General features: G+C 37.9%; 1 protein-coding gene across 19 annotated transcripts in view; it reads right to left on the bottom strand.

Annotated features, from left to right (window-relative positions):
- Window positions 1–15,030, bottom strand: part of MEF2C (myocyte enhancer factor 2C) — a 132,827-nt gene that overhangs the window by 37,254 nt on the left and 80,543 nt on the right. The gene's annotated exons all lie outside the window — the stretch shown is intronic.

Raw genomic sequence — 15,030 nt, forward strand, 5'->3', positions numbered from 1 at the left:
ATAAAGCAAATATATTCACAATTTCTCATATTTAGCTTCTAGGATGAGTCACACAAAAACTCCTCAAAGTCTTGGCTTTATGTACTTGGCTGTCTACAAACTTTTAAAGTTAGCTTGCAGTCCCTTCTGTGTTGAACCCTGGCTAAGCAATCTCAATTACAATGAAAATATCACATATTTTACCATTAGTAAGTGGCCAATGTGCACTGTCTGTCAGTATGGGATACTCTGGTATTGTTTTGCCTTCTCAGAATGGTTGTGTATCAGCTTTTTGTTCCTTCAGGAATAGTACCTTTCATAATTATTTTTTTATGACAATGGTCAGCTTACTACTGTTACTACCCTTAAATATTATAATGTCATGCCTGGTTCTTATACTATGGAAACACCCCTGAACCTCCCATTTTCATCAACTCTACAAAGTGATGGTGATCTGCTGTACAAGATCTGAGCCATCTAATCTCCCATTGCAGACCTCTGAAACAGATTTAGGCATTTGTGAAAGGCTGGCTCAATGTAGATCTTTCTTTTCAAGCTTCATATCGATAAAGACTTCAAGTCAAATCCATGAGCTGCTTCCTTAACACTAACAAAATTATAATCCATTGGGATAAAAACTTCAGATGCTAAAACAACCTGAATGATTCCCTACATCTTTTTCCACTCTCCTCACTTTTTAATCTTTTAAATGTTAAATGTTCACTTAGCAAAACAGACATGATATCTACTGCTAGCAGCTTGAAACCACCCAATTAGCAAGACGGTTTTGCAATCAGCTGCTGTTTAATAGATTTAAGAGACACAAGAAGACATAGTATAAGCAAAATGTCTCATTGCAATCTCAACTAACATTCTTCTCTTCACATAAGCACAAAACAGTTTTCCTCTGTATACCTAAAATATTCTGTTTCAAGCTTAGATCAAGCTGTCCAGACATGAAACCAAGATCAGCATACTTGGGACCATTTCCAGAGTTCATATGATAGATTCATGAAGTCCTGCTGATTCCTATGGAGTCCATGAGGACTGATGTGGATGTGAGCTGAACTTTGAGATGACAGACAAAAAGTAATATGAAAAGAGAAGAACCAGAGGAATGCTTTGCAGCCTCTTTGAATCTTTTCCCCTCCCATCATTCAAAAATCCTTGCCTGCTGCTTTCACAATACTATGTCTATGAGAAGCAGATGCATCTTGCCCTCAGCATACTCACAATGCCCTAAAGTTCTGCAAATGATTATTTAGCACTCAGTTGCTACTGTTTGTAGACATTTGGGGATGTACTGCACCTTTCAGGTGCTCAGAACAGGAAAGACAATGTGAGCTAACATTGTCTGCAATGGAGACAATGTCTTGCAACAGTCTCCAAACAGACTGGATTCCTTCCCATCGTAGTATTTTTACTAGATATTTATTTTTACATTATTTTCATACCTTTAGAAAGCAGGTTGCTTGCCACACCAGGCAGAGAAAAAGCAATTTCTATTTTCACTAGAAAAGCCAAGGATGAAATGTTAGAAATTGTGTTAATATTCTACCCAAAATTAACTTTTGCTCTAAAGAGAAGAAGGCAAACCTTTCCCTTGCAAAAACCTATCAGTCTTGTGTTTTTGGCTGGTACCTTGGGTGATGGTGCAAATCAAGCTCAGTAATGCAGACCACTTGCTCCCTGCCCATCACACCTCAAAAAAAGTCAATTCACATCAAATCAAATCAAATCAAATCAAATCAAACACAGACACAAACCCTTAACCCCCATCTAGAAAACACTACAGAAATCCCAAAGAAAAACAAGAATGTGTTTCAATGAGATGAATTAAGGCTAGGCAACAGGAATTTCCACATATTATTTCCACTAAGAGGCACAGCTCCTTGCTTTGTGGGTGCTAGAACTAATGCCTAGTTTCCTGTGAATTTCATTTTGGGGTAAAGTGCAATATGCAGAGAAGATCTCATGTGGAAGGGTCTTTGGGGGTTTCTCTTCTCAGTACCCATCCTTCTGCTTACCCTTTGCTGCTTCTGTTTGTCACAACTCAGGCTGAAATTCTGCCTTCAGCTGAGAGTCTTTCTGGGAGTAATTTCTGGTTCTCTTTTCTTGCACAAGAACATGAAACTTGTTAGAATTTCACAGACTTGGAGACCCCTCCCTTTGTACTAGATTTGCTTGGCAATGAGAAAAAAATGAAATTGTAAGGGAAAAGACAGAAGAATGGATTGATAAACTACACAGGGACAGGAACACACACATGTTCACATCAAAGTCTTCCTCTGGAGGGGAGAGCAGGCTGGAAGTGACGTGATTAAACTCTGCACTAAGGTAATAAGCTGTATCAAGGACAGAAGTAATGACCCTGAACATATTAGGATTATCTCTGGCTCCTCAACTTGCAGGCTACAGTTTTCCCTATCTTATTATCTTGTTTGTTATTTTACTTTCTTCCATGTCATTAACTACCACATAAATCCTCTCTTTTTTTTTTTCCTTCTTTTTTTCCATTATTGGTGTTATAATGGAAATTATTATTTCCATCCTTCAACACAACACAATTTTGTACAGCACAGGTAAAAGTGATGCTGACCACTGTCAAACTGATTAACCCTTTTCCACAAGCTCTCCAAACTTTGTTTCAAGATTTCCTTCTCTACCCTATTTAGCGTCACCTCTTGAAAGAAGAAGCTGGTTCTGGAGTCTTTGACCCAGTCTTACAATAATTTTGAAATAATTTTTCTTATGATGTTGAGTTGTCACAGTCTCTTACAAATCCTGGAACAGACCTGTCACATCCTCCTGGAGATTAGCTAGCTTCCAAAGATTTCATGACTATTCTGGGAATTTTAAAAAGACTAAAATAACACAAATGTATAGTGTATTGCACTCTAGAGCACCCTAAGCCAGATTTCAGTTATTTTTGAAGAAAATAAGCTATTTTTCAACTACGGAAGCGCCCCTTCTTCCAAGCAATCAAACAAGAAATTATATTGGACTCCAATTACCTGCAATTAGCCAAGGCATATGAAAAACAAAATGGTTAAAGGAAAACAACCTTTGGCTGAAATGTGCTGTGCCAGGAATTAGCCTAAATCCTACTCTGTAGATCTCAGAGAAGTACTAACTTAGTGACATGCTGACTGCTGCAAAATGGAGTATCAACAACTATTTGCTTTCATTTTATGCAAAAATTTATAATCATTATGGAAGCTAAAAACAAAATATGGCAGTAACACGCAGGTCTAATTTTATCAAAGCAATGAAAATAATCGAAATTTTGAAGAATTTTGAGAAGGAAAAGCCTTTCATTTTCCTAATCTAATCTCTGTTTCTGCAGTTTTACCCTCCAGATTTTTTGGGGTCTTTTTTAACATTTATTTAACAGAATGAGTGGAGAAGGTTAGAAATTATTTTAATTTTTTCCATCTCATCATTTAGTTTGTTCATCTCTCTGTTTAATTGGTTTGTCTGCTACGGAACTGTAACAGCAGCTCTCTGACCACAGAGAGAAAAACAACTTTCCCAGGCATCATTCTGGAAAAGCCTGTGAGAACATCAGAGAAAAGAATGAGAAACAATTCTTATCTTAACTCTTCCTAGTATTGTAAACATGTAAAAATATATTATAGAAATGTATTTGCCAAACAATAGTTTCTTAATTAATCAATAGTAATAGTATTTAAATTAGATGACCTAGTAGGTCCAGCTATATAATATCTATCTAAAAAACCCAGTAAGTTTCTCAATAAATAATAATCAGCCTTCTATAAATACATGGGATTTATATAACTTATTATCCAGTCCTGGCCTGTTGCAATGACATGGAACTGCTTCTCATAGCACTCCAGGCTTTGGAAATGCTCACAGTATAGGTGCCAAATTAAAGACTAGGTCAGTTGATGAGGTTCCCAAAAGATTCAGACCAGCCCAATATGTTCCTTTTTTATATCCTCTGCAAGAAAAACCTAACAAGGTTAGGTTGACCACTACCTTCATTGGTGTGATTAAAGTGTGATCTCACTGGGTCTTCAAATTTTATATTATGGAAAAATTCAGAATTAAATGTCTATTTCTAAAAATTCCCATATCTTTTATGTTGTCTAGGAACCACCACAATGATCTTTAACTGAGAGACCCACTAGTGCCAATCAACAGAGTTGCAATTTAGTAAATTGTATTTCGCTGTCAGAAAAAACCTTCAAGTGCCCTCCATTTTCACTAGCACTTTCTTTCCTCTGTCTGGATGGAATAAATCTTTTAGCCACCAATTATAAATGTTTTTGTTTTTTATTTTTTTTTTTTTTACTGGAGCTACATATTTCCATGGTAAGGCAGACAATAGCCCATTTCAAAGGAATTATAGGCTACAGTGTTCAACTTCTTCATAATTTATAGTCATTCTATGATTCCAAAGAACCGAGCTAAATTTTTGGAGGTCCCCCGAAAGAGCAGAAAATATTTAGACATGGGCCTGATTCATTTAAGCATCAGTTAGCTCTCTGTGCAACTGAAAAATTAAAGTTAGAAAGTGTTGCAGGAAGAAAACTCTCTCCTCTCCTCTCCTCTCCTCTCCTCTCCTCTCCTCTCGTCTCCCAATAGCCCATTTCAAAGGAATTATAGGCTACAGTGTTCAACTTCTTCATAATTTATAGTCATTCTATGATTCCAAAGAACCGAGCTAAATTTTTGGAGGTCCCCCGAAAGAGCAGAAAATATTTAGACATGGGCCTGATTCATTTAAGCATCAGTTAGCTCTCTGTGCAACTGAAAAATTAAAGTTAGAAAGTGTTGCAGGAAGAAAACTCTCTCCTCTCCTCTCCTCTCCTCTCCTCTCCTCTCCTCAAGTTTATGAAATTGCATGATACAATGTATGGTGCAATCAAATAATGAAAGATTCTACTGAAAAGAAAACGTCAGCGGAAGAGAGAACAACCCATCTGAACTTCCTAACTTTCATGTAATTAATGTCTCAAATTTTATGTTTCATTAACACAAAGTTCCTAAATTTTTACATTTAATAATGGACATAAACCAGTATGCTGGTACTAATGTACTTTATTTGTATATTTAGGAGAATCACATGAAACATTATTACAATTACATTATCTAACAAACTTCATGCAGACAAAAATGTATAGCAGTAATAAAGAAAAACTGAAAATTTCTTACCTCTTTTTCAAAAATTATAAAATGCTTTTGTGGTTTGTACTCATTTTGAAACAAGATACAGAGCTTATATAAAGCTGAACTTTTATAACCCCATGCTAATCTTTTTGATACTACTTTACTGAAGTTTCAAATAAAAAAAATTCCATTGCCTGGTACCATACATCTATCTGTTTTCTTAAAAAAAATACACCTAAATGTGCTTTCCACAACATTACACCAAACCCCCTGCTTGGATTTGCCTTTCATTTACACATGCCATGTGATTATTCTCACTGCCTTCAAATACCTTCTCTAATCACGCTTCTTGAGAAACCAAACAGCACAGACACCCTTTGCCAGCAACACCTGCTTCTCTCTGCTTACAAATGATCGAACAGTGGATACTGACAGTACACAGTACATGTGTACTGCAAGTTCATCAGGGCATGAGATCTCTACCTGATTACAGAGTTCAGTCTATCCTCTTTCACTCACACACTTCTTGTGTGCTAAGGTGTCTCTACAATATTTTGCTGTGTCAGTACAAACAAAATCTGTTTATTTAAAAGGTCATTAGGATAGTGGGATTTTTGCTTCTTTGTTACCTATAGCTCTGCTACCTAACTTGGGTGTGAGGAAGCTTTGGAATGCAGTGCACCTGGTGCAGTCCCAGAGGCCCCAGGACTTGTCTGTTTGTGATGATCTAGCAGCCTGGAGCACACTTGTCAGTATTACCAAATCTCTTGCTGCCTCTTTGCATGCCTCTCATCTATATCAGAGAGCACACCTTGCCACGCTGCTGTGCCTATATCTCCCTTCTGGAGAGATGATGAGGCTGGATGAAGATTCCAGAGGTTTGTGTGCTCTCTAAAAGAGAGAATGCAAAATCTCTTTCTTTAATCTTTTAATAGTTTCTTTCTCAATCTTGCCAACTTGCCAGTGCTTTTCTGTTAAGTATTGACTTAGATTACACTGGGTAACTTTAGATTTTTAGTATAAAGAGCATACATCAGATTCAGAGATCTCACAGCAGCTAAACTAACCCACATATTTTTGTGATTTTCTCTGAAAGAAATAAAAGCAAATCACATGAGGACTCCAGCATTAAAGCTTTATATTAAAATTTCTGCTAATGCTGAAGAACTTGATCTGTTCAGCTGGTGAAGAGGAGACTGAGGTGAGACCTCAGTTGTAGACTGAGGTGTAGTTGCAGTCTACGACTCCCTCATAAGGGGAAGAGGAGGGACAGCCACTGATCTCTGTGGTGCCCAGTGGCAGGACTCAAGTAACTGGCCTGAAGGGTCATTGGAGGCTTAGTTTGGATATTAGGAAAAGATTCTTCACAAAGAGGGTGGCTGGCCATGGGAAGAGGATCCTCAGGCAAGTAGTCACAGCACCAAACCTGTCAGAGTTCAAGAAGTGTTTGAACAATATTCTTGGGCACATGGTGTGAATCTTGGTTCTGTGATGTGCAGGGACAGCAGCTGGACTTGATGACCCTTGTGGATTCCTTCCATCTCAGCTTATTCTGTGATTCTGTGCAAACTTACACCTCCCTATATTCACAATTATTTCTTGGGACATGCAAAACCCTTCTGTCCATCACTTGTAAACTGTTTTTAAAAGAAGAATTTAGATCTGAATAGTTCCAAGTGTTCTAATTAGGGATATTTTCTTATCCTTTGGGCTTATTCCCATCCATGATCGTGTTGCAAAAGGTCTGAAAACCCACATATCCCCTTGGGCAGCTGACATAAGATTCCTACGCCAACCCTCAGAGCAGGGGATCACATTTCCTGGGCTCTGAAAGAGGAGATGGCAGCAGCACCTTCTGATCCCAGCCACCCAGGAATCTGTGCAGGGAGAGGAGCATCAAGTGACCGATAGTGCTGACTGGCATGACATGGCCGCAGACAGCAGGGAGCAGGTCCCCAGCTATGTCACACATCCCTGCCATCTCCACCTGTCAGTGGCAGCACCTGCTGCCCCATAGCCATAGATGGCAGTTCCCAGGGCCACAGTGCTGACTGGGGACACTGCTGCTGGCTGCTTGGTTTTTTGTCTTTTCTTCCCTCATGCTACTGTCGCAAATCTCAGTTCTCATGTGGTCACAGTTACAGGAGTGCAGTGTTTGCACCTTGCAGATATATACACATAAATAGGTGTATGTATATCTTTATATATATATATATATATGCATACATACCTTCTACTAAATCACACCTCATTAATTTTTATTCAAGTCTAGATGGATTTTTTAGAAGTGTTCACACCTGCTTCATGACCAGCTTCCAGTTGCTATGATGCAGTATAATACTACCTTAATATTGTTGGTGTGCTGCATTAGTGGAGTTAAAAAAGAGATGTTTCTTCAGACAAGACTAGCATTTTCTAAATAATGAATTCACATGTGAGATTAATTGGAGGTGTTAAGATTTTAGTGACATAGATGTAGTGCTGACCTATTTGTGATTACAGCTTCTGATGAAATCCTCTCTACAAGTATCTGAGGTTTAAAAAGAAAAAATACTGGCTTTGAATGAACAGAATTCCTCATAAATGTTTGTAAAAAATACTGTAAAATGCACTGTTTACACGCAAAGACTGTATTCAAATAGAATAGAAACTTCTGGGCAGATATTTTTTCAACCTGTATTTGAAAAGAAACTCAAATTCTGTTCTGTTGCATTACAACACCCTACAACAGTCCAGAGACTGGCTGTCAGTGCGTTATGCATAAAATTAGCAGATTATCTAACTGAGATCAGTGATATCCTCAGGATGCTTTTGCTTTAGTGATGGAATTGTGCCTTTTGAGTATCCCAATGATTCTAACTTCTTACTGAGGGCTCAAAGGCCCAGGAACTACTTTTGAGTTATGGAAACATGGAAGATATAGACAAAGGTAAAAATCATGAAGTTACTCTCCTGTATTTCCCACCATCCTTTCTACTTTCTGTCCTCCTATGAATGTGTGCTTTCTGCAGAATGAAGGCTAGCACCACAGCCTAGCAGCAAATATCCCATTTTGCATGCCCTATCTTTTTGCAGAAAATAGACTCCCACTATTTTTTGAGATAGACTGCAGAACAACTAACTTCATTAAGACAAAGCTTCTATATTTTGGCTACTTCCACTAGTTCACCGGCTGGAGCACCACCATTCCATAGCCAGACCTGGAAGCCGTGGCTTGTAAAAATAACCTGAAGCCAGAATAGTTGCATTTCTGACTTACTTTTTCCCCTTTTCCCAGTCCCGTAGTGGACTGACATATCAGTCCACTGTATGTCTGCCTGATTTTTCAAACCCATTGGAATGTACAAAGTTTTTAAATGGCCAGGTTTTCCCTAAGCTTTATTGAACGTCCTTGAAAGAGAACAAGATACTGGTGAGACATAGTACATTTGATTTGTACAATGTTTTGCTGTTTGACACAGAAGTGTATAGTTGGAAAAATAAACTTTACAGTAGTCCAGAAGAATAATTTCAGTTTCTTTAGGGAATATGAGGCCCCTTAAAAATAACACTGTAATCATCAACAGTTTGTTACTTCACTAATTCTTTTTATGTTCATCTGTCTATAATCCTCCTCTGGCTCCAGCCCTTCTAGATGGAGCGCCATCTTCAACATTTTCATTTGTGTCTAATTTACTCAGACATATACAAATACAAGGCTGAAATCAGATCTCATTTACACTAGAATAAATTTGTAGGTGGATTTCAAACAGCTGTAAAGATACCAGTCAAGATATTCTAGATGTAGCCTGGTGTTACCAAGTCTTTACATCATTGTTGTTAGCTCTTGAAATACAGAATATTTGAAATATGCAGAGCTTAATATAAATGACCACAGAAAAAATTAACTATTTTAAAGGTAGCTGGTGTTTTTCCATGATATAAATGGGAACCTTTAATACTAAATGCCATATTCAAAACACTTTAAAAGTGAAATACAGACCTTGAGAAATGTGACATACAGAAGAACACATTTTTTTTCACAAAAACCTATGTGAATGACAGCTTATATGAGTTATTCTTTGCATATAGTTTGAGCATTATTTATGTTTTAAAAGATCTATAACATATTCCGAAATTATATCTTTAAGGACTGCTTCATATTGCCAACCTGTGTAGCTTTGCTAGTCATTGAAGTTTTCAGGAGTAGAATGATGGGTTTCTCAGACAAATAACACTGTAGCATACAATATAAGTTAGTTTGGATGCAACTTTTCCTAGACTCTGAGGCAAACATGTTTGCTCTCAATCATGGGGCCAGGGAACCTCTGATGACATTTTGCTTGTCTATTTAATCTGAAACAGAACACTTGCAGCATCACTGAACTCTGCAGTACTGACTCAGCAGTGAAAATACCAGCCAGTGAGAAAAGAACATTACTTGCTTCAGCACCTGGGCTTTCTTTGGAAGTCTCCCATAAAAATCTTGAATGAATCAATGTTCTGAACAGGTTTGTTTTTCCTCTCAGAAACTGAACATTTATTTTACAGCAGATCAAATGACAGGGTATTACAAAAAGAGAAAGTACCAGTATGACAATGAGCAAATGTCCCTTCTATAGGAAACAGAATATTTCCTTCTATTTTCACAGAACTATAATTGCTTATTCATTGGTAAAAATGCTCAAAGCAATATATTTTTCAAAAATGGTGAATTACAAGAGAGGCTAGATCCCTGAAACTATAGTGTTCTCTTTCTCAGCAGCATAGAGTCCTTAAATAGCACAAAGCAACCACCATTAACTGAATGTTCTGCTGAGAGAGCTGTCACAAGGAGAAAGAGATGAAAGGCTCTTCAATAAGTTTAGAGAAAGCAGGATTGGCCCATGATTTTAACTATGGAAGCAGAAAACTCAAATACTGCAGAATTTAATATTTAAGATGGCTTTTTTCTTTTTCCTGTATGTAAGTTCTGTTATTTACCAGAAACATCCGTGCAAATTGTATCTATCTTTAACGGTTGCTGAAATCTCTAGACTATGTATTTGTCAGCTTACCAAAGTGTCATCTGCTAGAAACAATGACCTGGATTTTGTTTTCCTATGGAAAATACTACAGGAGTGGTAAGATGCAGACAGAAAGTTTATAGCTGAAATTTGCAGATAAATCAACTAAACACTAGCTATAAAAAGGAGTGAGAAAGTGCAGTCAGGAGTACAGAGAAGCTTGATGAAACTCCAGAATTGGATGATTATGTTCAAAAGCTGGCCCTTCAAAACAACTGTTTCCCTCAAGCATAACTTCTTTAAAAGTCATACTGCTCTTATCCCTCTGCTCTTCCCTTGAGATGGGTAAGCACTTCTCTCAAAAGGAGAGAATTGGAAATGGCAAAATTATCAAAAAATTGTCAGATTCTGAAGAGCTTTTTGATATTTTCCAGTCAAGGAAATTCTAAATTTCTATTATGGCAAACTGTGCCATCACGGAGGCAGAAGCCCCTTTACATGAGATTATCCAAGGGTTAAGCTGCATAGCCCAAGCAGGTGCAGTTTAACTCCCGCTTCTCTTACTGACTTCCTGCAGAGGCTTCATTAATTGACTTTTCTACAGTTTTCGCTCTATAAAAAGTTGAATGACCACCACCGTAATTGGGGTGCTATAAAAAGGAAAACCCAAGAAAGTGGTAACATAGGTAGAAGTATAAATTTTTTAGAGAAACAGACCGACCTTCACATATGCCTGCAAACTATGGCTTTACATGCTGCCCTCTGAAGCTGTTAAATTAACAACATGATGGTCAGTTTCACTGCTCTGCTTGGGAAAGAAGGAAGCATTACAAACAGAGTGGCTTCTAGTTCTTATAACTGCTTGAGAAAACAGGTATGTCAGAGGCAGATGCAAGATCTAGTCAGAAATGGCCAGGACATGATTACAGGAGTACTAGAAAAATCATGGTGGAAAAATAGAAAGGAAAGGAAAGTTCAGGAAAGTTTCAGGAAAGTTCCAGGAAAGGAAAGTTCCAGCAAAGGAAAGGAAAGTTCAGGAAAGTTCAGAAAAGTTCAGGAAAGGAAAGTTCAAGAAAGGGAAGTTCCAGGAAAGTTAAGGAAAGGAAAGGAAAGTTCAGGAAAGGAAAGTTAAGGAAACGAAAGTTAAGGAAAGTAGGGAAAGGAAAGGAAAGGAAAGGAAAGGAAAGGAAAGGAAAGGAAAGGAAAGGAAAGGAAAGGAAAGGAAAGGAAAGGAAAGGAAAGGAAAGTTTCAGGTGCATTCCAGGAATGTTCCAGGAAAGGAATGTTCCAGCGAAGATCGAGGAAGTTCCAGGAAAGGAACATTCCAGGAAAGTTCCAGGAAAGGGAAAAAAATTTTCTTAATTCAGAATCTAAATGTTTTTTTGAAAAACCTGTCTTCTGGAAGCAGCAATAACATTTTAAATGTTAGGGGTTTTTGCTGTAAAACTGGATTTATTTTTTGGACAAAATTATAGCTTTGTATATCTTGGTATATTGGCCTGGCAAAGTCTTACTGTCTTAGAACTTAAAATCTTTAATCATACAGTATTTACAGAGAGAGATCCGTGGGCTATAAATTGGTCTCCACTTAGGTCCCCGAATTCCACAGGAGAGATGAACAAATGGAACAAGATTTTGGCCTGCCTAATTTTTCTAAGACTTGTTAGAAATAGTCATGAAGGACACTGTGAATATGGGTAGAATAGATACTGTTTCACTTGCTAAAGACTGAAGTGTGGGGTCTTGACCAGTTTTGATCTCTTGGTCCTGCAGCATAAATCACTGTACAGGGCTGCCTGCTGTGCCCTGCCATCAGAAGCTTCTCACCTCATGCCGGAATTGTAGAGTTGGAGCAGTGGGCATGCATTCCCTTCCTCAGACTCTGCTGTGTAGGTGCAACTTCTAATGCAGAAAATGCAATAAATAGCTTGGGGGTACTCACATCTCTAGATAACATAGGTGTTTCCTCAGATCCTCACAGAGTCATGTCACAGATAAGAAGGGGAGCTTTTTTAATTAAAACCCCCAAATCCAGAGTGGCCTGGTGGACTGCATCTGTTTTAATGAATTGACCAATGTGAAAATCTTTGCACCATGGATATCTATAGTGTTTTGAGGACTGTGTTCCTGATAAAAAAGTAAACATTGATTTCTGACTGAGAAAAATATTCAGGAGCCATTAGTGTAATGATTTTTTCCCCACCATACTCAGCCTGTGTAAAAGAAAGAACCATACAGGGTCCTTTCCCAACAACGAGTTGAAATCCACAGGTGCAAAAACACCATTCCCCGTCTTCTTGTGCTGGAGGCTTGGACCAACTACAGACCAAACTTGAAACCATTATGATGTGAGATGGAAAACCAGTGATATTTCTGCAGCAAGAAAACTTTGGCTCATTTACTTATTTCATTATCTTGGCTATTTTCTAAGCTGTATGCAGCAATCCATCTGCTGCCACAGAAGCCAGAACTCTTTTCTAAGCTCTGGAGAGCATTTACAGTGCAAAAAGCAGCCTAGAGTAAAGAGTATTACATAGGATGATAAAGGAATACTTCAGGTTCTCTAACATTTATTCTCTAACATTTACTCTGAATACAAAATATTTAATCAGAAGTTAACTGTACCAATGAAAGCAGAGATGTGATAAGATTGACTAGGATTACCTCAAAATAAACATGGCTTTTCCTTTTGGTATATGAAAATTAAAGATCTGGCAAAGAGATCCTGACTGCTTTTAGTGGGCTCAGGCTTTCACACAGGACATAGAGTAGTGAAAGGGACCAGCAGTGTCCTAAATAACTAATATTTCAATTCAAGAATGCTAGAACACCCAAGGGGCCATATAAGCCATGGGTATACAAGAATGTCTCCAGTTCAGAAGTGCAAAATTTTGATCCTAGAATCTATAGAGAGATTTGCAGTCCTGAGTTTTGTCTAGAGTTTCTCAACAGTGTGAAATTTTGAAATAAACTGCACGAAAACTTACTTACATTGACTCCAAAGTCAGCAAGATTTGTATTTCTCCCTGGGTATGGTAGATCACAAGACCCCAAATAAAATAGCAGTAGCAGGAATTGATGAGAACTTCTTCTATTTCGGCCACTCATTTTGTCATGGAGATCAGTAAGAAGTAGACAACTTCAGAACTTTTAGGTTTAGTCAGGTATTTTATACCATTACCCTTCATGAAGAAGGAGGTGTAATTACGAACATTTCTTCCAGAAACAGACTGTACAGGAGTAGTTGAATTTCTCAGATTCATTAATGGGAAAGGAATAAGAAGGTTAATCTGTGGAACAAACAAAAGAATTTTCCAGAACCCTTGGGATCCATTGCGCCATCTCAAGCCCAAGCCCAGAAACATCTCCCTCTTTCAGTACACAGTCATGAATTTCTCATGAGTATTACTATCAGGCGAGTTTAGTTGTACTAGATAAAATGCATATTATTGAAAAAGGTAGTTTCACAATTGTAATTTTATATTTACATATATGTAGTTATCTATGGGGGTCCTAGCTGTTCAAGGGTTCTTCTAGTGTAGCCAATTAGGAAGAACCCCCGCCTCTTCCTGGCCCCAACTTGAAAGATATAAATTAAGATCTCTCCAGGATAGTGAAATGACAGCACTTCTCTCTAAGCCTCCTTGGAACAGAAGCAATTTTTAAAGTGTCAGGGTATGAAAATGGTCGATGAGCAATGTTCTTTCTTGCTATGAGCTTATACTGAAACCATAAAGAGCAGTCCACACCCTGCTGCAATTGCCTTGAGCAAAGAAGGACCTTGTGACAGGAAAGGGCTATGGAATAGATCCAGTAAATGGTTTAGGGAGGTAAAAATCTCAGTTTGGCAATACCTACTATTTAGGCACCTGATTATCACAGTGGAATTCTCAGTGTGTTAGGGTCTGAGGCACAGGAAGAGTTTGGTGCTACCGAACAGGATCCAAACCTCGCAGTATTGGACAGAATTGTGAGCAACCCAGGCCAAGCAAATGGGTTTTCAAAAATCCTATCCCTTATCAGAAACATCAGATGCTTACCCGGGGCTACAGAGATGCCTTCACCCACATTCCTGCTGGGTATTCAGGTACTGACTGAAGCATACAGTCCCCTCCTACAGGCAACTTTTCAAAGAGCTTTACTCTTCTCTTAAGAAAACTTTTCTGTTCTTGATTTTTTTCTATATAACAGCTAGTGGTTAGAAACATGCTAACCAGAAACACAGGATCTATTTCTTGTTTGATCTGAATAGGCTCAAACCTATTCCTCCCCATACTCCTAGAAGGGATAGATTTACTCAACTTCCTATGCTCTAGGCAGTCCTAGATAGTTAAACATGTATATAATTCACTGTAATATTTTTCATTTGAGCATTGAAAAATGCATGATTTGTTCAGTCAGAGAAACATAACTTGAAAGCAGACCAAGTTCTTTGACTCGTAAAAGCATTTTTGTTTGAGGAAAACCTATTGAAATTATTTGTGTCTTAAACTGGGACTGGGGAAGATTGTCACCTTTGACCCTTTGATAAGTATTGGGTCAATACTTACTAAATACAGGCCCCTAGTAATATTCAAGGTCAAATAACAGATTGTCCACAATCTGTTGTGTCCACAATGTGTTGATGTTCATGTGCCTCCAGATGAGGGTTTTAGGACAGATGACTGTTACCATATTTTAAGGCAAATTTAGATACTTCTGTGAAACATTTTCAGATATAGAATGGAAAGTACTGAGCATAATTATGAGCTTTATTTGTGAGTTAAACAATACATGTGGGTCATGAAAATTGACATGTGGGGTAGCATTCAGTTTTCTTTTTGTGAGCAGTTTCGGTGTCTGAAAGGTGACTTCTATAAATCTTCCATAAATAAGTTTTATTTTCAGAAATAAGACCTATTCTAGTATTGCTTACTACAAAAAGAGGCAGGAT

Source organism: Passer montanus, unplaced genomic scaffold (genome assembly GCF_014805655.1).
Source record: "Passer montanus isolate IOZ18808 unplaced genomic scaffold, ASM1480565v1 scaffold164, whole genome shotgun sequence".
NCBI lineage: Eukaryota > Metazoa > Chordata > Aves > Passeriformes > Passeridae > Passer > Passer montanus.